General features: G+C 49.5%; 1 long non-coding RNA gene across 1 annotated transcript in view; it reads right to left on the bottom strand.

The window, feature by feature from the left end:
• LOC115480369 overlaps positions 1 to 23,999 on the bottom strand; it is a 29,714-nt gene extending 5,715 nt beyond the window's left edge. Inside the window, exons 1-2 of the long non-coding RNA XR_003943814.1 lie at positions 23,941 to 23,999; positions 18,955 to 19,011 (exon numbers count right to left, since the gene is read on the bottom strand). This is a non-coding gene — a long non-coding RNA (uncharacterized LOC115480369). The remainder of the gene's footprint in view (positions 1 to 18,954; positions 19,012 to 23,940) is intronic.
• Between the last annotated feature and the right edge of the window lie 507 nt (positions 24,000 to 24,506).

The following is a 24,506-nucleotide window of genomic DNA, read 5'->3' as shown; positions in this document are numbered from 1 at the left end:
GACTACTGCAACTTACTCCTCACCGGCCTCCCACTTAGCCATCTATCCCCCCTTCAGTCTGTTCAGAACTCTGCTGCACGTCTCATATTCCGCCAGAACCGATATACTCATATCACCCCTCTCCTCAGGTCACTTCACTGGCTTCCGATCAGATACCGCATTCAATTCAAGCTTCTCCTTCTTACCTACAAATGCACTCAGTCTGCTGCCCCTCACTATCTTTCTACCCTCATCTCCCGTTACGTTCCCGCCCGTAATCTCCGTTCACAGGATAAATCCCTCCTCTCAGTACCCTTCTCCACCACTGCCAACTCCAGGCTCCGCTCATTCTGCCTCGCCCTATGCTTGGAACAACCTTCCTGAACCCTTACGCCAAGCCCCCTCCCTGCCCGTCTTCAAGTCTTTGCTTAAAGCCCACCTCTTCAATGCTGCGTTCGGCACCTAACCCTTACTGTTCAGTGAATCCAGACTGCCCCAATTTGACTGCCCCTATCGGACCGACCGTTCACTTGTCTATTAGATTGTAAGCTCTTTGAGCAGGGACTGTCTCTCTTTGTTAAATTGTACAGCACTGCGTAACCCTAGTAGCGCTCTAGAAATGTTAAGTAGTAGTAGTTTAGCATGCCAAATAAACAAGCTGATTATACTGCGATATAGATTATCCTCGTGTTTGCGCACCCAGAGGGGGAGCATTTGCAGGGGATATAAGAGTTTTGGAAGTAATACCATTTTTACAAGCGCAATCCTTCCCATAAAGCTCACTGGAAGGTCTCTCCACCGATGGCAGAGTCGTCTTACTTCCTCCAGGCTAACACATTTTTCCTATAAATCCATGCTTGATCCACACTAAGATATACCCCCAAATATTTGATACCAGTCTTAGCCCAGGATAGAGGACAGTTGAGCATTGTTGTGCTCACAAGGATTGCTTATAGGTAAGGCCTCCGACTTCCCAAAATTTATACAAAGGCCTGAAAAGGTGCCAAATTCTCGGATAATTTTCATCACCAAGGGTATGTTCGAAGATGCATTATCAAGCAGCAACAACACATCATCCGCAAATAAGTTTATTCGGTACTCCTGCCCCCCGACAACAATTCCCTTCAAAAATGGGTCTTGCCGGATTCTAGCTGCTAAGGGCTCCAATGTAAGGATGAATAAAAGAGGGGACAAGGGGCACCCCTGCCTACTACCACCTCCCAGGGAGAGCACCTCCGTCAAAGAATCATTAAGAATAATCTGGGCCTTGGGGCACCCGAATCCACTCTAAAAACCTCTCCTCGATACCGAAGCGCTGTAACACCCAAAACAGATATTCCCACACTACTTTATCGAAGGCTTTCTCCGCATCTAAGCTGGCCAATATCTTGTCCCCCGCCTGTCGGCTCCCCTCAAGTAGGGCACGGCTCACTTTCAGAATATTAGCTGAGGCGGACCGCCCTGGCACAAAACCTATTTGATCACAGTGAACAAGTTGGGGAACCAGCACACTCAGCCTGGCTGCCAGTACTGCTGCCATAATCTTGACATGCTGGTCCAAAACAGAAATTGGGTGATAAGAGCCCACCAGTCCTGCGTCCTTTCCTGGTTTGGGGAGGACCGTAATATAAACATGATTCATTGAGGGCCCCATAGCTTGTGAATCCCATAAGTCATCACACATAGAGACAAACGATGGGATCAGTTGATCCTGTAATACCTTATAAAAGTCTGTGCCCAGGCCATCCGGACCCAGTGCTTTGGCCAACTTCAATTGCTTGATGACCCGCTGCACTTCTTTTCCCTGCAATGGCGCATTAAGGTCCGCCAATTGCTCTGCTGCCAAAGAGGGGAGATCCATTTTAGTAAAAAAGTCTGCACAACTATCAGTAGAGAAAGAACCCGTTTTATAAAGCGATGAATAAAACTGAACAAATTCGCGCTTAATAGCATCCATCCCGGAATGTGAGACCCCTTTTGCATCCCTAATGCTACTGTGATTTTTTTGCAGTCCTCTGCCTTACCAAAGAAGCAAGCAGCTTGCCAGTCTTGTTGCCCCACTGGTGTAAACGGTACTTATAAAGTTTAGCACTGTAAAGCGCCCTGGCGTCCAATACCGCCTGCAGCTGCTTCCTTGTCTCAAAGTATTCCTTATGGGAGGTTTCAGAAGGAGAAAGAATAAAGAGTCTCCAGACTTCTTTCAACTTAATCATAAGATCCTTGATTTCCTGCTCTCGACGCCACTAGGAGTGGCCTAGTGGTTAGGGTGGTGGACTTTGGTCCTGGGGAACTGAGGAACTGAGTTCAATTCCTACTTCAGGCACAGGCAGCTCCTTGTGACTCTGGGCAAGTCACTTAACCCTTGTAAGGAGGAGGTAGAGGGAAAGCAGAGAAGAGCTGACAGGGGCAGTAAGCCAAGAAAGGAAGAGCACTCTCTGCCGGGAAAAGGGGGTAGGAGACTTGCAAGAAAGGAAGAGAACTACAGAACCCAGCAGCACTTGCAAGGGAGGAGGGAACATGAGAGACAGCACTCCAACTCCCAGCAGGCAGAAAAGTCAGGAGGTGATTGGGAGATGGAAGATAATCAAGTGGAGGAGCAGCACCTGGGAGAGAGGGTGGGGGAAGACTCCATGGAGTGGGAGGAGATTGAGCTCGAGAAGAACAGTGAAAATGTCATGAAGGAGACTGAGCAAGGGCAAATGGAGTTCTTCTGCTCAGGACAAAGGGTAATTACCTGAAGAAGGTCAGTCTGGACATTTTTGTGGGAGGTTGTCAGAGTGTTGGTGTCTGACAAGCGAGGGTGGAGAAAATGCCTCTATCTCCTAGGCAGTAGGAGAAAGTGAGTAGAGGAATTGACTGATTCAAAGGTTTATTTCAAGTTGTTTTGGAGTTCCAAGACTGAACTGTTCGGAACTGTTGGGGAGTGTTGGGTGGGGGAAGAAGGGAAGCAAAGTGCACAGAGACCAGCAGCTGTAGTACAGCGCCCATACTATTTTCCTGCTGGTTGTGCTCTGGAATAAAGTACTCTGCAGAATAATTGTACTGTGAATTACTTTTTGCAAGTGAGCAGGAACAGTTCCGCTTAGGAGATGGATTAGCTCCAATTGTGTGGGCGAAGAAGGACAGCTCGGAGAGGTGCTAAGTTGTGCGCAGACCACACGGAGAGGTGTTGAGCGGAGAGCGGACAGCACGGAGAGGTGTCGAAACAAGAGCGGACAGCACGGAGGGGTGCTTGCTGACACCCTCCATTGCCCCAGGTACAAATAAGTACCTGTATACAGTATGTAAGCCGCCATGAGTGGGAAAGTGCGGGGTACAAATGTAACAAAAATAAATAATCTTACCGCGGAGCAAGGCTTTGGCAGCTTCCCAATAGGTTCTGGCACTTACTGACTGGGCATCGTTCTCAGCTACATAATCAAGCCATCCCTGCCGCAAATGCATGTGGAAAGCTCGGTCCTGATACAAGACAGGGTTCATTCGCCAGCAAAAGGTTCCAGCCCTCTCCCCCCACCTCAAAGTGGCCCATACAGGTGCATGGTCCGAGATGACAGGCTCCCCTATCCCGGTGCGATCAGTCACTTGGGCCAGAGAGTGGGACAAAAGAATATAGTCTAAGTGTGCATGAACATCATGTCAGTGGGGGGGGGGGGGGGGGGGGGGAGTGTAATCATGCTCATCTATGTGCTGCAATTCACCCCCCCCCCCCCCCCTTCATGATATTTACCTGGCTGTTTTGGAGATCGACAATCTATCAAAGGGTCACTAGTGATGATAAAATCGCCCCCTAAGATTAATGGATATTCATCAAACGTCACCAGTTTAGCTTCGAAGAGAGTAAAACATTTCTGTGAGTAATTGTTAGGCGCATATATACTGCACAAAACCACCTTGACCCCCTGCAGGCGCCCCGCAACAATCACGTAGCGGCCTTATGGATCTTGATAAAGCCTACGCATCTGAAACACTAATGACTTCTTTATTAATAAAGCCACTCCCCGCTGCCTGCTATTGTAAGTGGCAAAATATAGGTCTCCCACCCAATCCCGCTTTAATTTAAGGTGCTCTTGTAGGAGTGGAACACCGGATAATACCCGAATACTATTGCCTACCAGAACAACCTCATGTTTTGTGCCTATTGATGGACTTATACTTATGTATTCTACCTCTGCTTTTGGCTAAAAGCCATACTTTATCACTGCACTGGACCATTGTGCCTTACTCAGTTTTATTGTTTACTAATGTAAGACAGAATGCAGGGCTATTAGACATATAGCTTGTAACTGTAACTGTAGTAGCAAGGCGTATACGAGATCAGCTTGCACGTAGATGCCCCATGAATAGGTGGCCTTGGAGGGTGCTAACACCCCCGCCCTGCATCTCTGAGCCGACGAGTCTTATCTCCTGTGCTAGAAAGGAGCATTGTGTGTATGTAGAATAAGCTGCTAAGTTTCGTTTCTCTTGCCAGTATCTTTTCAGTATTATGACGTGTGTACGTACTGAGAACTACAATTATGCACTGTATGAACTACAACTGTTTACTGCGCATGCCAATGTGACGTGTAAGGGGCCTAGTGCGCAGGCCCAGTAGGGAAGTATAAATGTAAGTGTCAGGTGATTTGCGACACACAGTGTCCTGAGACTACTCGGTACTGTTCACTTGCTAGCAATAAAGTTGCCTTGTTTGGAACCAAATTTGGCCTTTTGTCTTCTGATTTACTAGCCTGTTTCATTGGCGAGCCAGCCAGGAGTGTTATCAAAAGGGAAATCGGATTATATTCTTCCCCTCCCCCACTGCGGTCGGATCGGGTCATCGATCCCCTTCCGAGAAGGTGGTGAGTGGCCACCGCTGATTTCAGCGTCCATCTCCCGGAAGAGGGCCGATCAACTCCGCCCGACTGTAGAGGGGGCTGTGTGGTTCCGGCAAGGCACCTTTTTCTATTTCAGAGAGAAGCGTACGACGGCGCGGCCTGCGACCCCGGCGGACAGGTGAGTATACTCTACGTAGTGACCGGCCCAGTAAGGACCGAAGAAGAGGCGTGATCACCCTCTTTTAGCCAGTGACTAATACGGACTATTGGTATAAGACTAGGTCCCGAAACTCACTAGGCTCCGACGACGAAACCGAGCGGCGAACGGGAGGGTTTCTTGTGGCGTATGAAAGTGTGTGAATGGGCTTGCAGTTCCAGGCCGGGCGACCGCGATCTGGTCAGGCCGAGTGTTGAACCTTTTGTGTCTGGTGGAACGAGACCCCTTACTCCTCCACCACCCCTTTCCCCCTTTGTCCGTCACCTGTCCTTTGGCACTCAGGTTAGGATGGGCGGGGGTGGGTCCACACCGTTAGATTTAATGACGAAACACTTTAGCGAAGTGTTCGATCAAGATAAATGTAGCAGGGCCGGGATGATACAGCGATGTCAATTTATGTGGCCAGGGCTAGGGATTGCTGAATGGCCCCCGGGAGGGTCATTTGAGTATGAAAAGGTGGCGGCGGTCATGAATATTGTCATAGTTGAAGGGAACCCAGGCTGCCCCGAGGACATTCCATACATCCAAGCGTGGTTGGATGTGGTCCGGGATCCGCCGGCTTGGGCCCAACGGAAGGTAGAGAAAGCCGCCCTTATGGTGGTGAAGCAGAGGAAGGGCCGGAAAACTAAACTTAAAGCCCTGCCGACCTATGCCTTCGCTCTCCAAAGCCCGGCAACCGCTGCCGTTCAGAAGGCCGCAGGGACCGCCCCTATACGGCCGACCGCCCCTAGCGTAGAGGCCACTGAGACCACGCCCCCTGCTACCATTGTTAAGGCAGAAACCACGCCCAGTACTACCAACACACTTTCTAGAATGAAAACCCAGAAGGAAACCCGAGGGAAAGTTCAGGGTCTGCCCAAAAAGAAGCCCAAGCCCCCAAAGGCCCCGATACTTGCTACGACGGAAGCATACGAAGACGATATTGCGCCACCGCCATATGCCCCTATGTACCCCGGCTTCGCGGGCCTAGCAGAGGGCCCGGATAACGCCGGAGCCTCCGGGTCAGAGTCGGAGGCCGAAGAGATTCCTCGACCAGCCTCACCTGAACCAACGGGCCACGCGACTACCCGGAAGAGTACACGGGGGGTGAAGAACATTACCCGGTTTCCCCAATTAAGTCCACAGAAGGCCATCCCTCCCGGCCGTAAAGGGGGGCCCATCAATATATACCCAGTCCGACTATCTACCACTTTTACCCCAAACCCGGCAGAAGAAGGGGGTCAGCCCATTGAATCAACAGTTTATAGCCACGTTCCCTTCTCCAGTGCCGACTTGTACAATTGGAAATTGCATGGGCCATCTTACGACCAGAAGCCCGAGCAGTTGGTAGAATTAGTGGAAGGCATTATATACAGCTATAATCCTACGTGGGGAGACCTTAGACAATTAAGCGCCCATATTCTGACCACGGAAGAACGCCGTCTCTTACAACAGAATATGGAGCAAGCTGTTCGGGATGCAAACCCGACTCATGCTAACTTACAGAATCTAATAGAAACGGAGGCGCCCCTCGCTGCCCCTGCGTGGGATTACCGGACCGTTGAAGGCCAGGCCTTTATCCGCCGGTATCAGCAGGCGTACCTGGCAGCCTTGAAGAAGGGGAAGCAGAAGGTTACCAATATGGGGAAAATCCATAGTGTAGTCCAACTGAAGGAAGAGAGCCCGGGGGACTTCCTTGAACGACTTATGGAGGCATTCAGAAGGCACAGTCCAATAAACCCTGAAGATCCCAAGAACCTCCCAACCGTGGTTATGAGTTTTGTTAGTCAGTCAGCACCAGATATACGAAGAAAGCTGCAGAGAACGGAGGGGTTTGAAGGGATGAGCATCAGCCAACTAAAAGCTATAGCTGATCGCGTATTCGGATATCGCGACCAAGAAGAGAAGACGGAGGCCCGGAAGGAATCGACCAGACGGATGAGGGAGAAGGCGGATGTGTTGGCCACGGTACTGGAAGAGCGCCTGAGGTCTAGACCAAAGGGGAGGGGCAAAAGGACAAGAGGAACACGGTCCCCCATAGGACGTAACCAGTGTGCAAATTGTCGGCAAGAAGGGCACTGGTGGGCTGACTGCCCAGAGGAGATACGGGACCGCCCGAGAGAGGAGGAACTATGGGACCGCCCGAGAGAGGAGGGGACTAACGACCGCACAGGGGGCCCCAGACGAGGCCGGGGCCGAGGAGGTCGAGGAGGGGATGACCAGAGGGAATGGCAGATGGCTGTTGACGCTACCCGGGACAGTACCGCATGAAGAGACCGGGAGGGCAGAGTCCCCACTGACCCTCTGGTGGAAATTCGGGTGGGGACGCAGTTAATGAGAGCTTTACTAGACACGGGGGCCCAACGATCTGTAATCACCACTGCCATAGCCCCGGCCACAAAAGAAACCATACCAATTGTGGGGGCCTCCGGGAAGTCCCTTGCGGCGCCCCTCCTCAAGGAACGCCAAGTTCAGATCGGAGGGACGATGGTGTCTCATCAGTTCATACACATCCCCGGATGCCCAGTCCCCTTGATTGGTCGAGACCTACTCTGTAAGCTCCAGGCCACCTTGAAGTTCAAGACCACGGGGGAGGTGGAAGCTAGCTTTGAAGATCGGCCAGTAACACTTGTCTGCCCAGTGAGAGAAGAATGGAGGCTACACGCCCTCCCAACTGTAGGGGCCGGCGACTGTCGGTATGACCAGAACACCCCTTTTGCCCAGCAGAGGCGGGCCCTAATGGATGAAGTGCCTAATGTATGGGCAGAAGTGAACTCAGGCGGACTGGCCGTAAATGCTATCCCCATATGGATTGAACTCAAACCAAATGCCCAAGTCGTCAACCAAGGACAATACCATATCCCTTATGCAGCCCGGCATAGTATGCAAATTCACTTACACAAACTTCTTCAACAGGGGGTCCTTAAACCGATCAGATCCGCGTGGAACACCCCATTACTGCCCGTTAAGAAGCCAGGCACATCAGAATACAGACCCGTCCAGGACCTGAGGAAAGTCAACAACCAGGTAGCCGACATAGTTGCCCTCGTACCGAACCCTTACTCCATTCTAGCCCAAGTGCCAGCCCACAGCAAGTGGTATAGTGTCATTGATCTGAAGGACGCCTTCTTCTCCATCCCCCTTGCTGCCGACAGCCAGAAGTTGTTTGCCTTCACGTGGGAAGACTTACAGACGGGAAATAAACAGCAACTCACATGGACCCGGCTCCCCCAGGGGTTCAAGAATTCACCCACCCTCTTCGGCGACCAACTCGCTCAGGACCTGAAGACGTATCAGGACGAGTATGGGCCGGTCGTCCAATACGTGGATGACCTGTTGGTGGCCCGTGAAACGTACACGGACTGTGCAGAAGCTACCCTTTACCTCTTGAAAACCCTGGAAGCCCAGGGGTACCGGGCCAGTCGCAAGAAGACACAGATATGCGAGATCGAAGTCGAGTATCTGGGGTTTCGCCCTCCGAGAAGGAACCCGGAGGCTCGGAACACCCCGTACCCAAGCTATCCGCAACCAACCCACCCCTGCGAATAAGAAGGAATTGCGGGCACTCCTCGGAGCCGCTGGATACTGCCGGCTCTGGGTCATCAACTTCGCTGTCCTGACCCAAGACCTGTACGCCAAACTGAAAGGACCTGAACTCGAGGGCCCAAATCTCCAGTGGGAGAAACACGAACTGAAAGCCCTTCAGGACCTCAAGGAGGCCCTTGTGGCCCCACCAGCGCTCGGACTGCCAGATGTGACTAAGCCGTTCCACTTGTTCATCGACGAAAAGAAGGGATTGGCACTTGGAGTCCTCACCCAACTGGTCGGCACCTGGCAACGCCCTGTAGCATACCTCTCCAAGGGCATGGACAACGTGGCACGAGGATGGCCGGGCTGCCTCCGAAGCATTGCGGCGGCCTGTCTGTTGATACACGAGGCCAATAAACTCACGTTTGGCCAGACACTCTTTGTGACCACACCCCCACGCCATCCGCGGCCTACTCGAGAGTCACGGACCCAGATGGATGACCAACTCCCGATTGGTTAAATACCAAGCCCTCCTGTGCGAAAATCCGGAGGTGCGGATCCTGGACACAACTAACCTCAATCCCGCCACTCTCCTTCCGGCCCCTGAACCACCATTCCACGACTGTGAGGAGGTAATGGCCACTGTGCATTCTAGCAGACCTGACCTCAAGGACCAACCCTGGCAAGGGGGCATTACCCTGTTCACCGATGGAAGCAGCCAAGTAATAGAGGGAAGTCGAAGAGCTGGCTATGCTGTTGTATCTGAGGATCACGTGATCGAGGCTATGGCCCTGCCGCCCGGAACGTCAGCCCAGAAGGCGGAGCTGATCGCCCTCACCAAAGCCCTCCTGTGGGCTGAAGGAAAAGTTGTTAATATCTACACCGACTCCAAATACGCCTTCCTCACCCTCCAGGTGCATGGAGCCCTGTATAAGGAGAGGGGATTTCTGACAGCTGAGGGAAAAGGACTCGCAAATGCCACCGAGATTTGCCAACTACTCGAGTCAGTCTGGAAGCCAAAGAAAGTAGCTGTGATGCATTGTAGGGCCCACACCGGCCGGACGGACCCTATCGCCCGTGGTAACCAACGGGCGGATGATGCCGCAAAAAGGGCAAGTCAGCTCCCTTACTCATCTCATCCTTCTGACCCCGTACTCGTCGTCCAGCTCCCCGCAGAGACCCCTATCTACACCCCCCAAGAAACGGAGTGGGCCCGACAAGAGGGCCTGGAGTCACGCAATGGATGGTGGATACTACAGGACGGGCGCATATGGATACCCGAAGCCCTGGCCTGGGCAGTGACCAAAGAGGCTCATGATCGCACCCACCTGGGCAGGGACGCTCTGGGGCGCCTACTTGAGAAGACCTACTACATCAACAAACTGTCTCTGTGGACCAAAAACGCTTCCAGTCAATGTGTAACTTGTGCCCGGAATAACCCCCGAACAGGACCCAGTCCTGCGCCAGGACACGTGCTCCGGGGCACTAGCCCTTTTCACGTTTGCCAGATTGACTTCACGCATATGCCCCCGGCCCGGGGCTACAAAGCCATCCTAGTCGCAGTGTGTACGTACACCGGATGGATTGAAGCCCAGCCCACTAGAACGGAAATGGCTAAAGAAGTCACCTCCCTACTGATTCATCATATCCTACCCAGATACGGTCTCCCCAAGCAGATAAACTCCGACAACGGGCCAGCCTTTGCCAGTGAAGTAACTCAACAGCTCAGTACAAGACTGGGCCTCGATTGGAAGTTGCATTGTGCCTGGAGACCCCAGAGCAGTGGAATAGTGGAGAGAGCTAACCGATCCTTGAAGAACCAGCTAGCCAAGCTATGTCAAGAAGCCAAAGCCAAATGGCCCGACCTGCTTCCACTGGCCTTGCTACATCTCAGGTGTACCCCCAAGGCTACCGGCCTTACCCCTTACGAGATGATGTACGCTAGGCCACCGCCACTACCCTCTTTCCCCGACTCCCTGCAGATACAGGGCGAGAATTCCTTAGTGAGACAGATGAAAGCCTTACACGAGGTAGTGCAGAACATCCAGCAATACACTGAGAGAGTAGCTCCCCTGGTTTTTACCAGTCCTATACACCGGTTCAGGGTAGGCGAGGAGGTGTGGGTGAAAGAGTGGGATGACTCTGACTGTCTGAAACCCAAATGGAAAGGGCCCTCCCTTGTTCTCCTAACGACCCCAACCGCTGTTAAAATTGCAGGAAACCCAGTGTGGATACATTGGACCCGATTGAAGCCTGCTGCTCCTACTAGCAGCGCCCCGAAGCGTTGGACTGCGCATCAACATCCTGACGCTCCACTACGGCTGACTCTAAGAAAGACGTGAACCGACAGATTCATGCCTGCCTCGCAACAGGAGCTCAGCTTTTGGACCCACTGCGTCTTTGGCTCTGTGTTCATTGCAGCCTTCATCGTGGGCCTCATTGTCTTCTTGCTGAGCCTACTCCTCCTCCTTTGCTCAGTCCCGAGCTATCCTACCACCCTGAGCCAGAATTGCACTGAATGCTTGCGCCTGGTGCGCCATCGTATAGAGGGAGGATATCACCTAGTTACCACCCTCATCCACCAGACGCAGCCCCCGGAAGGTAATTGCAAGCTCCTTCCGGCGTGCGCCATCGTCACCCCGGATGGCCTCCAACAGTTCCACAGATGTCTCCAAGGCAACCTCACTGTCTGCCATAGTCCCACCAAGCCAAGATACTACAATGTCACCCTCAGTGTAGGACTCCCTGCGTATGTGGCCGGGCCCCCGGGAGTTGAAGGTGATGGCATTCTGTATTACGTAAATTCCACTCGCATCCTTGCTGGCGGTATCCCAACTGTGGCTACACTCACCTTCGACGTTTGCGCCGCCATGGACAAACACCCTTGGTCCCGTAAGTGTGGAAGCCAAAGTTGGCGTCAGGCATATGTGAACGACCACAAGTATGTCTGCCCCTTCAGTCCAGATATGAGATGCTGCTCCCCTTGGGTTTGGCTCCCCTGTGCCGGCGACACTCGAGCCTCGGGCTGGGAACGAGTATGCGCTTATACGGGAGGAGGATATGCCGGATGCACCGGCCTGGGCGAATTTCGTCGAGGTTCCGGTAACTATGTGTCCCTGGACTGGCCCATCCGAGGCCACGACATGCCCTGGAGAGGAACGTGGGGCCTTGGCATTGACGGCGGAGGGATGGATCCGTTGACGTATATTACCATATACCAAAGCCTTGAAACAAAGCCTCCCACGCACTACCAGACTACTGTCGTTGGGTACCAAGAGGTATTCGATGAAATCGCTCGCGCTGAAGAGGCAGCGACTAAGTTCCCCATCTCCACAGAAGCGCGGAATATGTTCCTCAACCTGGCCGAAAACATCGCCTTCTCCCTGGGAATTACCAACTGTTTCGTCTGTGGAGGCACGGACATGGGTGAGCAATGGCCTTGGGAAGCGAAGGAGGTCCGACAGCAAACATGGGATGCGCTCAACACTACTAACATTACCTTTCCCCAGCGCCCGAAGCCGTACGAATGGGCCCTGAGAACCAATATCATCGGTACCCTCTGCGCTAGTCGAGCGCCATCGAAGCGTTATTCTGTACCCGTGGGAGATTCCGCTTGCACGGGGGTCCTTCAGTTTAACGGCAGTCGACATACCTGGTGGCAGACGGACCGCCTGCCCGCCCCGGAGCCCATCTGGACTGAACCCACCTTGAACGCAACGTGGACACACGGAGGGAATGCCTCCCTTAAATGGGTAGCCCCGGAGGGCTACTACTATATTTGCGGGCGCAGGGCCTATGAACAGCTCCCGGCCCGCTGGTACGGTACCTGTCTCTTAGGCACCGTCCGACCTAGTTTCTTCCTTCTGCCCCTGCGAGTCGGCGAGACGTTAGGCATCCCCCTGTACGTGGAAAAGGGGCCTGATAGCATTGCCAAACGCAAACGGTCTTTTCTAAGCACCAAACCTAAAGTCCAAATTGGAGACTGGAAAGACAACGAGTGGCCGCCTGAACGTATCATTCATTACTATGGACCGGCCACCTGGGCTGAAGATGGCACATACGGGTACCGTACTCCTATCTACATGCTGAATCGCATTATCCGCTTGCAGGCAGTGCTCGAGATCCTTACCAACGATTCGGCACTTGCCCTCAACATTTTAGCCCGACAGAACACTAAGCTCATTACCGCAGTTTACCAAAATCGCTTGGCTCTCGACTACCTCTTAGCCCAGGAAGGCGGGGTGTGTGGCAAGTTTAACCTCAGTAATTGCTGCTTACAGATTGATGACCAAAGCCAAGTCATCAGCGACATAACTGACCGTATGGTCAAATTAGCCCACGTCCCCGTCCAAACCTGGAACAGCGCTTGGGATTGGACTTCCTCCCTTACCAGCTGGTTGCCAACTTCCGGGAGCCTGCAAGGCCTCCTGGTCATGGGTGGCCTATTTCTGCTGTCCTGCTTACTAATTCCTTTGTCTCTTCCCTTAGTTTTCAGGTGTCTCCGCTCCACCATGGAAAGTATCGCTGACCGCCGGGCTGCTGCCCAACTTATGGCTCTCCAGGTGTATTCCCCCATTCCCCAGGCTGACGAAGAAGAACCTTGTGGCTGACGCGGACTTCTGTCCTCCCGAATCAGTTTATGAGCCAATACCCTTGTGCCAGCATAAGACCGGCTACAAAGGGGGGGGGATTCCACTAGGGGCCCTCCGTCTCAACCCCGGCGAAGTAACCAGCGGCTGCACAAAGGCTTAGGGCTCCTTGTGACCTCCTTGCTAATACTTCTTGTCTCTCCTTTCTGTTTTAGGGTTCTGGAAATGATACTCTCCATCAGAATGACTGTCTAGTATCAAAAGGGGGGAATTGTAGGAGTGGAACACCGGATAATACCCGAATACTATTGCCTACCAGAACAACCTCATGTTTTGTGCCTATTGATGGACTTATACTTATGTATTCTACCTCTGCTTTTGGCTTTTAGCCATACTTTATCACTGCACTGGACCATTGTGCCTTACTCAGTTTTATTGTTTACTAATGTAAGACAGAATGCAGGGCTATTAGACATATAGCTTGTAACTGTAACTGTAGTAGCAAGGCGTATACGAGATCAGCTTGCACGTAGATGCCCCATGAATAGGTGGCCTTGGAGGGTGCTAACACCCCCGCCCTGCATCTCTGAGCCGACGAGTCTTATCTCCTGTGCTAGAAAGGAGCATTGTGTGTATGTAGAATAAGCTGCTAAGTTTCGTTTCTCTTGCCAGTATCTTTTCAGTATTATGACGTGTGTACGTACTGAGAACTACAATTATGCACTGTATGAACTACAACTGTTTACTGCGCATGCCAATGTGACGTGTAAGGGGCCTAGTGCGCAGGCCCAGTAGGGAAGTATAAATGTAAGTGTCAGGTGATTTGCGACACACAGTGTCCTGAGACTACTCGGTACTGTTCACTTGCTAGCAATAAAGTTGCCTTGTTTGGAACCAAATTTGGCCTTTTGTCTTCTGATTTACTAGCCTGTTTCACTCTGACTTCCCTAAGTGTGTCTTTTGGAGCATTGCTATATCAGCATGCTGCCTTTTGAGTGCCTGCAACACCCTGGTCCTTTTTATGGGGGAATGGATGCCATCAACACTGAGGGAAACGATCTTGAGGCTAGCCATACGGAAGCAATGATAATAAGGTTCTAAACAAGCTGATTACAGACTTTGAATTGCCCAGAGGGTCTCCCAGCTGGACCCTCCCGACATTGCTATAACTATCAGGGTAGATCAGTAAGAAAAGTGCTAATCCTGACACAGTAAGGTGCAGTTCCCTTTGTGAACAATTTGTATATCCGGACAAGGAGATACTGAACAGTCCCTCCCAACTTCCCCACTCCCTCACTCCCCTCAGAAGAAACATACCACTCATGTTCCTCCTCCCTCCCATTATTAACTATAACAACCTTAAACAGCCCCAGCCACACATACAGCCATATCACAACATTCATCCTCCCTTGCTCACCACCCCACCCCCCAAATCATACATAACACTCCATAAGGAAAATTCCCCACCCCCTATCGCCTCTGCTCCCCCCACATCTGCTTTATAGTATCTAAGTGATAAAACTGTAAATCAAATTTTAAATATTTCCAGACCGACTGGATAGCCACCGATCAACCTAGATCCAACAATGACACTGCTGTAGCAAACAGGCAAAGTTGGTTCTGCAGGGTTGCTTCTGGTCACAAGGTGTAAGTTGTCATGCCTTGCCTCAGAGGCCTCTTGGGAGCTGTTCTTCCTCACCAGCTACTGATTTTAAGGCTTTAGTTCTCCAGAAAGATCTCAGGGTTCGAACACCTCCCCAAGACCTCTAGTCTTCCAAACTCCACGGTGGCAGTAAACTAGCAATGAGTACACAAACTCAGCAACTGGCAAACAAACTAACATTAGGCCGCAGACCATTTGGTAGCATTTACAACTTCCACCAAGGCTGCTCCAGCAACAGTGGGAATATCCGTGGGGCCGCTGTAGTCTATCCACAAAAGCCCCAAGGTCCTTGGGATCAGTAGTGCTTTGTTATCCTGTAGAACTCACACTTTATCTGGATACAACACTGCAAAACGTACTCCTTTATCGAAGAGGTGTTTGCAGTGGCACCCCATCTGCTTTCTTTGGTCTGAGACCAGCGTCGAGTAGTCCTGGAAGAGCAGAATCTTGCTGCCCTCGTATTCCACCTGTTTCTTTCCTCTGAATGCTTGTGATATTTTGTCCTTGTCTGCGTAATTCAGAATCTTGGCCAGCACTGGCCGTGGCCGCGTTTCACCTTCACGCAGCACTCCCACTCTGTGGACTCTTTCAATCCGCAACGCGCTTTCTGGGAACTGCAGGCCTAATTGATCCGGCAGCCACCACTCGACCAGCTGTCAGAGGTCTTTGTCCTTCACTCTTTCCGGGACCCCTATAATTCTAAGGTTATTCCTTCTGCTTTGTTGATCATCGACCTGCTTCATTAACTGTGCACACTTCTGCTCCAATCCCGCGATCCTCACATCCGCCGCTTCCGTTCGGTCTTCCTGGCGCGAGTTGCGGTCCTCAGCCTGCTGCAAGCGCACACCTTGCCTCTCCACTGACTCTCGGATCTGGTCCACTGAAGCCTGGAGCTTAGACAATTTCTCCTCCACTATTGTGGAAATCTGTTGGATCAGCTCCTGGATGGCCTCTGCCGGCAGGCCTGCTGCCCGAGTGCCCTCCTGTGTCGCTGCCATTTTGAATCGTGAGTCCTGTGTGTGGGGCTCCTTGGTGCGCGGAGTCTTCGCGGGCATAACAATCTTCCACAACACTCAAAGCCGCCCAGATTTGGCGGAAAAACCCACGTTCCCCTTGCTTCTCGTTCGTGTGGCTATGGAGTCTCCCCAGGAGTTTTTTGCAGGCAAATTTTAAAGATTTCGGGGGTGGAAGGAGCGGAGCCGGGAATAGAGACGTCCGCTCAGCTACAGAGCATCACGTGACCCCCCCCAAAACATTTATTTTGCATAAACATCTAGGTCCCCATTTTATAATGCCAGGATATGCATGTGAACAATAAACATGCAAGCAAATGGCATGGGAGCATGGTCTGGGTATGTTTTGAGCGGGACTAGGGCATGCCTAGAAGATACCCATTGATTCCTCATTTCAGAAGGGGAATAACTGTTGTCCTAACAGATTGACATCGGGATTTACAACTGTTACCAAGCATATTTAGGTTTTTCAGACTTCTCCAATTGAGCAGTACTCCCCTGGAGGGATAAGAGGAGGCTGCCCCCTTAATCCCCCAGTGGACTCCCCCCTTAACCAAACTAGCAAAAGGCTACTGGTCTCTGTGATAGCATTAGGAACGTACACGTGTATATTTTTTAAATGATAAACATGTATGTGCCGGCAAATACATGTTTATTTTACTATTCTGCAACAACAATGTATGTGATGGCTCATATATGTTTATGTGCTGGTTTTCAAACCATTAATATTTTTGATGTTTATTTTTCTAAAACGGATGTTTATATGCCACATGTACATGCTGCATAAATGTCCATTTTTCTCCTGTATTTCAGAACGGAATCTACATCAGCAGGCTTCTACCTCATTTCTAAAATGGGAGGTATTGACTTATAAGCGCATAGACAATCAGGACAGCTCTGAGGAGCTAGTAGGACATAAAAAACATGGCCATTGTTTGTGATGCAGCAGCACTATGGAAGAATTGAACTGATACCACCTGGTGACTGGTTACAGATTGACAGCCAGAATAAACACCTCTTGTGATTTTGATCATGTTATTTATTTGATACAATACCCTTGCAATAAAATTTATATTGGGAGAACATCGAGGCCAATTAAATTGAGTGAACATATTCAGAATGAGATTGTTATGGCCCCTCTTGTGGCCCACTGGAAAGACAAAAAAACATGGTGGATGATATGTGGTGGCGAGCTCACATTACGATGGGGTGGGAAGGAGGTGACAGGAATGGTCTATTAAATTATAAAGAACAGAGATGGATTTTCAAGTTTAGCCCCACAGCGCCTGAGGGGCTCAACTTGGAAATCGATTGGAGTTCCCCGATTTAATAACCAGATGATAAATAATACATTGATTGGAGGATGGGGTCACGTGATTCAGTACATAGTGGCGTGCCATTTTGACTAAGAATGAGGTGACTGTGCAGCTAGTGATGTAGTCTGAAGGTAAAACATTAATAAAGTTTAATATATATTGGGGATACTATAGATGGTAGCATGAATATTGATTATTATATCTTATTATTGTAGGACCATGCCCTGAAGCAGCATTCAGTGGAGCAAACATGGCCCATGTCGGCAACGGTCCTTTTAAGATAAGTTAACTGAGTTCTTATATATTAGCCCATAGAGGCTCTCAACGAGGGTATTTTGGTAAAAAATAACAATCAATGAAACCAGTGACGATTTTGGTGAACCACAAGGCTGTGATTCCTTGTGTGAAATAAGTCACCTCCTGAGGGTTCTGAAAATTAGGATGTAAATGGAAGCATTTGACTGTACGAGAGAAATTTAAGTGTATTGTGAAATTTGTTGGAAAAGTGTTGGGATATTGATGATACTTTGACATTAACTCCCGTTTGAAAAGTTAGACTTTATTAAATGTTGCATATTAAGAAATACCCAGTAACTACAGGACAGTTAGCTTAGTTTTGGTAAAAATTTGAGGGTCCCTTTTACAAAGGCATGTAGGCACCTACATGCGTCAAATTGGCACTACCGCCTGGCTACCGCATGCCCTGGGCAGTAATTCCATTTTTGGTGCGTGCCCAAAACATGTGGTAGAAAATAATTTTCTATTTTCTACCGTGGAGCAGTAGGCACACACTATGCACTTACCGCCCGGTTAGCGCATGAGACCTTACTGCTAAGTCAATGGCTGGCGTTAAGGTCTCAGGCCGAAAATGGACACGCGCTGGTTTTCATTTTGCCGCACGTCAATTTTCCGGCACATTAAGAAAATCCCCCCTTTTCCAGGCGTACCTTAGTAAAAGGGCCCCTGAGTTACTTTGTTTTGGCTTTTCACGGCAGCGTGGTGCTGAAATCACTGCTATCCACCCTGATTCTGCTCCCGGACTTACCGGGCAGTATCCGGATAGTACCACTATACATCTTTACAGACCACCGCTGCACTATCTGGATAGTTCCTCTCAATGTCTTTCTCAGCAGCACTTCTCCAGGTAAATGCGTCTGAATATCAACCCTATATCGCTAAAATATAATTGTGCATACTAAAACAACCAAAAAAAAGAAACAAAGATTTCCTGTAACATATCACCCCAAAAATGCCTGACTCTGTCTGTCTTCAGGCTTCAGCTTTGTTGACTCTTCTAATTATGATGTAGTAACCCCCTTGCTCCAGTTCTGTCTTGTCAAAATTGCAAAATACTAGTTTTGTGCTACTAATATACAGCTTCCCTATTATATTAACAAATAGAAAATTCAATAAGATCAGAGGGCACTTCAGAGCTGCCTAAATAGTGCAAGTTAAATGCTGCACAAACACATGTGTGCCAGGGCAAGTATATATCTACTTGACAGCATCAGTGCAAGGATACATAGAGGACAGCCAGGGAGTGCTAGGGTGAAAGCAAGAATGAATGAGAGTACAACAGAATATATATGTATACAAGGAGACAGAATGTGCAAGAAATTCTGTGAATGTAAGTATAATCATGCAAAGGTCAATCTACATGAGTGTGAGAGTGACTGTGCAAGCCTGCATGCATGCCAAAGTAAAACATGCACAAGTATGAATATGCAAATGTGTGAGAATGAAAGTAAATGTGAGAAGGTATCCATGTGTAAATTAGAGATGGAGTCTGTGCAAGTGTGTCTCTATGGGGTGAGAGGTTGATTCTGTAAGTGCTTCTGACTTCTCTTTTGAGCACTTACCTCCTGCTCGTGTCTTCAGTGGTAACCATTGGTGAAAGCTGCAGCAATCAAAGGACCCTGAATTATCCAAAACAGAAATTAATCAGAAGCTGCAAGAAAATGGATTTGTATAAATCCTCCTTATGCATAAATCCTCCCTCCTGTGTTCACCTTCTGTACTAAGAGTTGCACAGGGTTAGAAATTTCACCCATTCACACCCATCCCCACTGGAATCTCCTCCATCTCCGCCCGTCCCCTGTATTAAAATAACCCGACTTGTGGCTCTTATGTAATCCGCTAAGAACTTTGTGTTAGGTGGAATAAACATTTTTGAATAAACAAAATAAATAACCCAACAGTAGCCCATGTTGATAACTTCCCCTCTCAATGCTTGTGGGGGATTTCAGTGCTATCATCCATATCTATTCATTTTTTTTTTTTTTAGTACTATTATAATTGTTAAGCTAGCTTAGAAACACAAGGAAAAGATAGGTAGGCTGGCCTGGCACTACACTTCTGCTGGAAACCCCGCAGGACTTGCGTCCATTCCCTTGGGATTCCCACGGGAATCCCGTGGACCTCTGTTTTCTGTACTCCAATGTTCCCATTACCTTCCTGTATTCACTCCAGCTACTCCTCCCTCCTGTATTCACTTTCTTTAATCCATTGTAGCCATCACTTTCCAGTGTACATTCTATCTCCTCTACTCTCCTGGATCCTCCCTCCTGTGTTCACCTTTGTACCCCCATTGTATCTATTACTTTTTCAGTATTCACTATGGCTCTTCCTCCCTCTATGCTTGTTCATTACATTCAGCTTCTTAAATCCTTCTCGCAGTGCTGTGCTGCATCCACCTCCTCCTTTTAGTATCCACCTGCCTCCTGAACCTTCCATCTTCCAATACTAACACCATATCCTCATCCTTTTGTGCCCAGCTACATCCACCTTCTTTTTATGCTCATCTGATAACCTCCTCCATCCTATTCTTCACTGCAACCATGTCTTTCCCATGCAGCTGCCACTTCCCCTACTTTCTCCCTACTTGCAGGGAAAGTAGAAGTTGCACTATATCTCTGCTTAGACCGAGAAGACAAAGGGCCTCCTAATCCCCAGGGAAGGATCTTCAACATTCTCTGCCTCTGAAGGAAAGTGAGATAGGACAGTGTGTCTGGGAGCTTTTTACCTGCTGTGATAAAAAGGGCCCTGGTGTGCAGGAAAAACGGCCCCTGCCACTAGTGCAGGGCCATTTTTCCCGCAGCTTGGTAAAGGACCCCTATGTGCACCATTTTGCACTTTTCCACATTAAATTTTATGTGGATGCCCAGTTTTTCATTCTTGCAAGGTCTTCCTCCAAATCCTCACAATCAAATGCAGTTTAACAATTTTTGAATAATTTTTTTTATCATCTGCAAATTTGATCACTTGTTTGTTCCCATTTCCGGATCATCCTACTATATAAATGAAGAGTGACCGATGTGCCGCACATGCGCGGCATGTCACAGATCTATCCCGAGTCCCGACATTGTTACAGGCAGTAACAGCGGCACGTAGAGGCAGGACCAGCGGATCAACGGCGGTCTGTAACAAACGCCCAACCCGCTGCCCGGTCCGTCATTGCCACCCAGCGATTCTCCTCTCTCCCATGCCCCTCCCTCCAGGCACCCACTGAGTCTCCGTCACTCCTTTGAAAGCCCTCGAAGGGAAGGCTACAGATGGGCAGGTCTTTCAAAGGAGTGACGGAGACTCGGTGGGTGCCTGGAGTGGGGGCAGGGGAGAGGGAGACTCGCTGGTGGCTGGAGAGGGGGGGCACACACTCTCTGTCTCTCAACTCACTCTCACACTCTCTTTCACACAGATGCACACACACACACTTTCTCTGTCTCTCACACACTCACACATATACACACTCTCTCTCAACTCACTCTCACACTCTCTCTTTCGCAGACGCACACACTTTCTCTCTCTCACACACATATACACACTCTCACTCTCTCAGTCTCTCTCTCTCACACACTCTCAATCTCTCTCTTAACTCACTCTCACACTCTCTTTCGCAGACGCACACACACACACTTTCTCTGTCTCTCTCACACACGTTCTCTGTCCTCTCTCTCTCTCACACACATATATAAATATACACACTTTCACTCTCTCTCTTTACATTTCAGAAATAAAAACATATTGCCCATTTGGCTATTTCATTACATTACGCACAACAGAAATGTTGCCCGTTGTAACGGGCTTTAAGGCTTATTGTAAATAAGCTAAAAAGTATCTGTTGCAATACAGATCCCTGGGGCTTACCAGAGTGGCGCTATATGTTAGAAATAATATTAAAGTGTAAGGAAAGCAGAAATGGACACACCCTCCACAGACGTCAAAGAGGAACAACACAGGAGCAGATGCCAACAAACTAACTTCCAGCCTGGTAGGAGATATTCTGAAGTTCTTTATTTGAAAAGCACCAGTGGAATGACCTGTCATTCCACTGGTATCTTTCTACCTGTTTAGAGCTGGTATATGTGCGAACACCTATGGCTGGCGTGTGAGCGCCTAAACATTAGGCATGTCAAATTGGGTTACGCTAGTCAGTGCCGTAGCGAGGGCGGCTGACACCCGTGGCGGGTCGCCGCTGCGCACCCCCCTGGGTGCAGCACGGCGCCCCCCCGAAGCGCCCCCCCCCGAAGCGCATTGTTACTACTAGAAGCAAGGGGCGGGCGGGAGGGCCGATCCGCCCCCGAGTCCACGTCGCTGGGAGTTGCGTCGGCTCCATTGGTTCCTTGCTCTCTCTGCCCCGGAACAGGAAGTAACCTGTTCTGGGGCAGAGGGAGCAAGGAACCAACGGAGATGACACACCCCCCAGTGGCGTGCACCCGGGCGGACTGCCCCACTGCCCCCCCTTCCTACGCCACTGACGCTAGTATTCTATAACGGAACCTAGATGCCTGGATTCCATTATAGAATAGGCTACCTTAGGGGTCACAAGAAATACTCTATTTATTTATGATATTTATACCCCACATTATCCCAAACTGGCTCCGGTTCAGTGTGGCTTACAAGCAATAAACAGCATTGACTAACAATAAAAGGTTAAGTTAACAGTAAGCAAGCTTAAGGTCATAACTCATGCTCATAACTGCAAATTAGTGCCAGTTAAGACCAATTATTGACAGTTATCACCAATTAAGTAATTAAATTATGCATGCACCACACAGTTCTTATATATATTGTTACGGGGGACTTGTAGTGAAATGGGTGTCAGTCCTTAGCAACAGTGCTAGATTCCAGCCTTTTCCTTTTCCATTCAAAAATCCCTGTTGAAACCACAAATGAAGGCAACAATTAGATCAGTGGGGACTGTTTTGGACTTTATCCCCACTGATCTAATTGTTGCCGTCAGTTGTGGTTTCAACAGGAATGTTTGAAAGGAAAAGACTGGAATCCAGCACTGTCAATAAGGACTGACAACTGTTCACTACAAGTCCCTGTGAGAATATTGTTTTGTGATTATATAATCTTCTCTTAGATTTCCCCACTGGTTCTCCTTTTGAAGAACTGTTATTTCTGAAAGTGTTAATTGTTGAGGGTATTTTTTCCTCGATTTATTTTGTTCTTCTGGCTTCTTATGCAAAGATTGTCTTTGTACTACTCACTTAAAATTAATAAATATAAAATTAACAAATTTATGCATGTAAGTTGTTCTATTCTGTAACTTCGGGCGTAACTGTGCAAGCCCTTTATAGAATTTGATAACGTTTTCCTCTGGGAACCCCAGTGCCTGACTCCATTTTCTCCATAGCTGACTATAATCTCATGGGAGTCCTATTTTATTGAGCTAAGAATTTAAATATTTTGATTTAAAATGACTCTTAAGATTATTTTGCTCAGTAGTGACACCTAGAGGGCAGTATTCAAATTGTCCACATTGGTACAAGGTTTCCAGCTTTTTTTTTTTTCTACAGATTTTGCACCAGTATTCAAAATCAAACATTCAAGAGCCAATGGCTCACTAACACAATTCTCGTTACAATGAAGAGGCCCCCCCTATGAACGCACTGGTGTCATATCTTATCTTAAGGTGGCCAAACAGGTAGATGGACTTTTAGCCTGGATTTGAATAGAGCCAGAAACAGAGCTTGGCATACTGACTCAGGAAGTCTATTCCAGGTGTATGGCGCTGGTGGAGGAGAAGGGTACAAATAAGAGTGACTTACATGATAAATGCAGTTCCAGGGAAGGATAGGGCGAGATTAGAGTGTTGAGATACTGAGAAGCTGCAGAATGAATGCACAGTAAAAGGAATTTGAACTATATACAGCAGGGGCGTATCTGGACTCTGGCAGTAGGGGGGGCCAGAGCCAGAGGGAGGGGGCACATTTTAGCCCCCCCCCCCGGCGCCACCGAGCCCCCCCCCCCGCCATTTCCGGACCCCCCCGCCACTGCCAGACCCCCCCTCGCCACCAATGACACTCTCCACCCCCTCCCGCCGCCGCCAACCCTCCCCCGCTGCTGTCACTTACCTTTGCTGGCGGGGGACCCCAACCCCCCGCCAGCTGAGGTCCTCTCTTCCATGCAGGCTGCAAGTTGCAATGCTTCCTGTTCTTCTCAGTCTGATGTCCTGCACGTACAACGCGCAGGACGTCAGACTGAGTTCCAAATTCTGAGTCTGACGTCCTGCACGTTGTACGTGCGTGAGTACATCAGACTCAGAAGAACAGGAAGCGAAGCGTTGCAACTTGCATCCTGCACGAAGAGAGGACTTCGGCTGGCGGGGGCTTGGGGTCCCCCGCCAGCAAAGATCGGCAACAGGTTGGTGGCGGGCGGAGGGAGGGGGATAGGGTCGATGGTAGGGGGGTCCAGGGTGAAATCCTGTGGGGGCCCAGGCCCCTGTGGCCCCACGCAGATACGCCCCTGATATACAGGAATGGCCAGGGAGCCAATAAGCAACAGAGGGTTATGTGAGCACAGACACCATTCCTATAGCACAATACTGATTCTGAACTCACCCCCAAGCTGTGGCCAAACGCAGTGCTCGGAGCTGGACTTGCAGCACTGATGTAACTGCTGACAGCGAATCCTGGATTAGCTGCTCCATAAAGTTCAGCCAGTTGGCCCTGGACTGCTGGTTCCTAGAAGCCTCCACTACGAGTCGGAGTGGAACCTAATCAAAGAAGTAGAGTTTAGTAGTAAGAAGTACAAACTGCTGTTCCTAAATAAGTGCTGGGTCACTGTCAGGAGGCAAATATGGACATATCCTACTTCCAGTTTCCAGTGTTCAAGTATCAGCATATTTAGATAACATACCTCGCACTACAGCTGCCGCTGCTGCTGCCATAGGTCCATATGCAGTAGAGGAAGTGCTAAAAACAGAACAAACACATTTCAGATAGCAAAACTGGCAACTAAGGGTACACTTTGCCATACCAGTTTAACAATCCAAGTTGTTATAATTATTTACCAGTGATTAAAACATAATTACTCCAGTACTCTGCAGAGCAGTAAGAGCAGCATCACCAGTCTGTAGGATGAGTTTCAGGATCACCAATCTGCAGGGTAATGAAGTTACTTCAGT

This window comes from Microcaecilia unicolor, chromosome 11, assembly GCF_901765095.1.
Source record: "Microcaecilia unicolor chromosome 11, aMicUni1.1, whole genome shotgun sequence".
Lineage (NCBI taxonomy): Eukaryota > Metazoa > Chordata > Amphibia > Gymnophiona > Siphonopidae > Microcaecilia > Microcaecilia unicolor.
The sequence above is the reverse complement of the archived record's forward strand: the minus strand, read 5'-3'. Positions and strand labels throughout refer to the sequence as shown.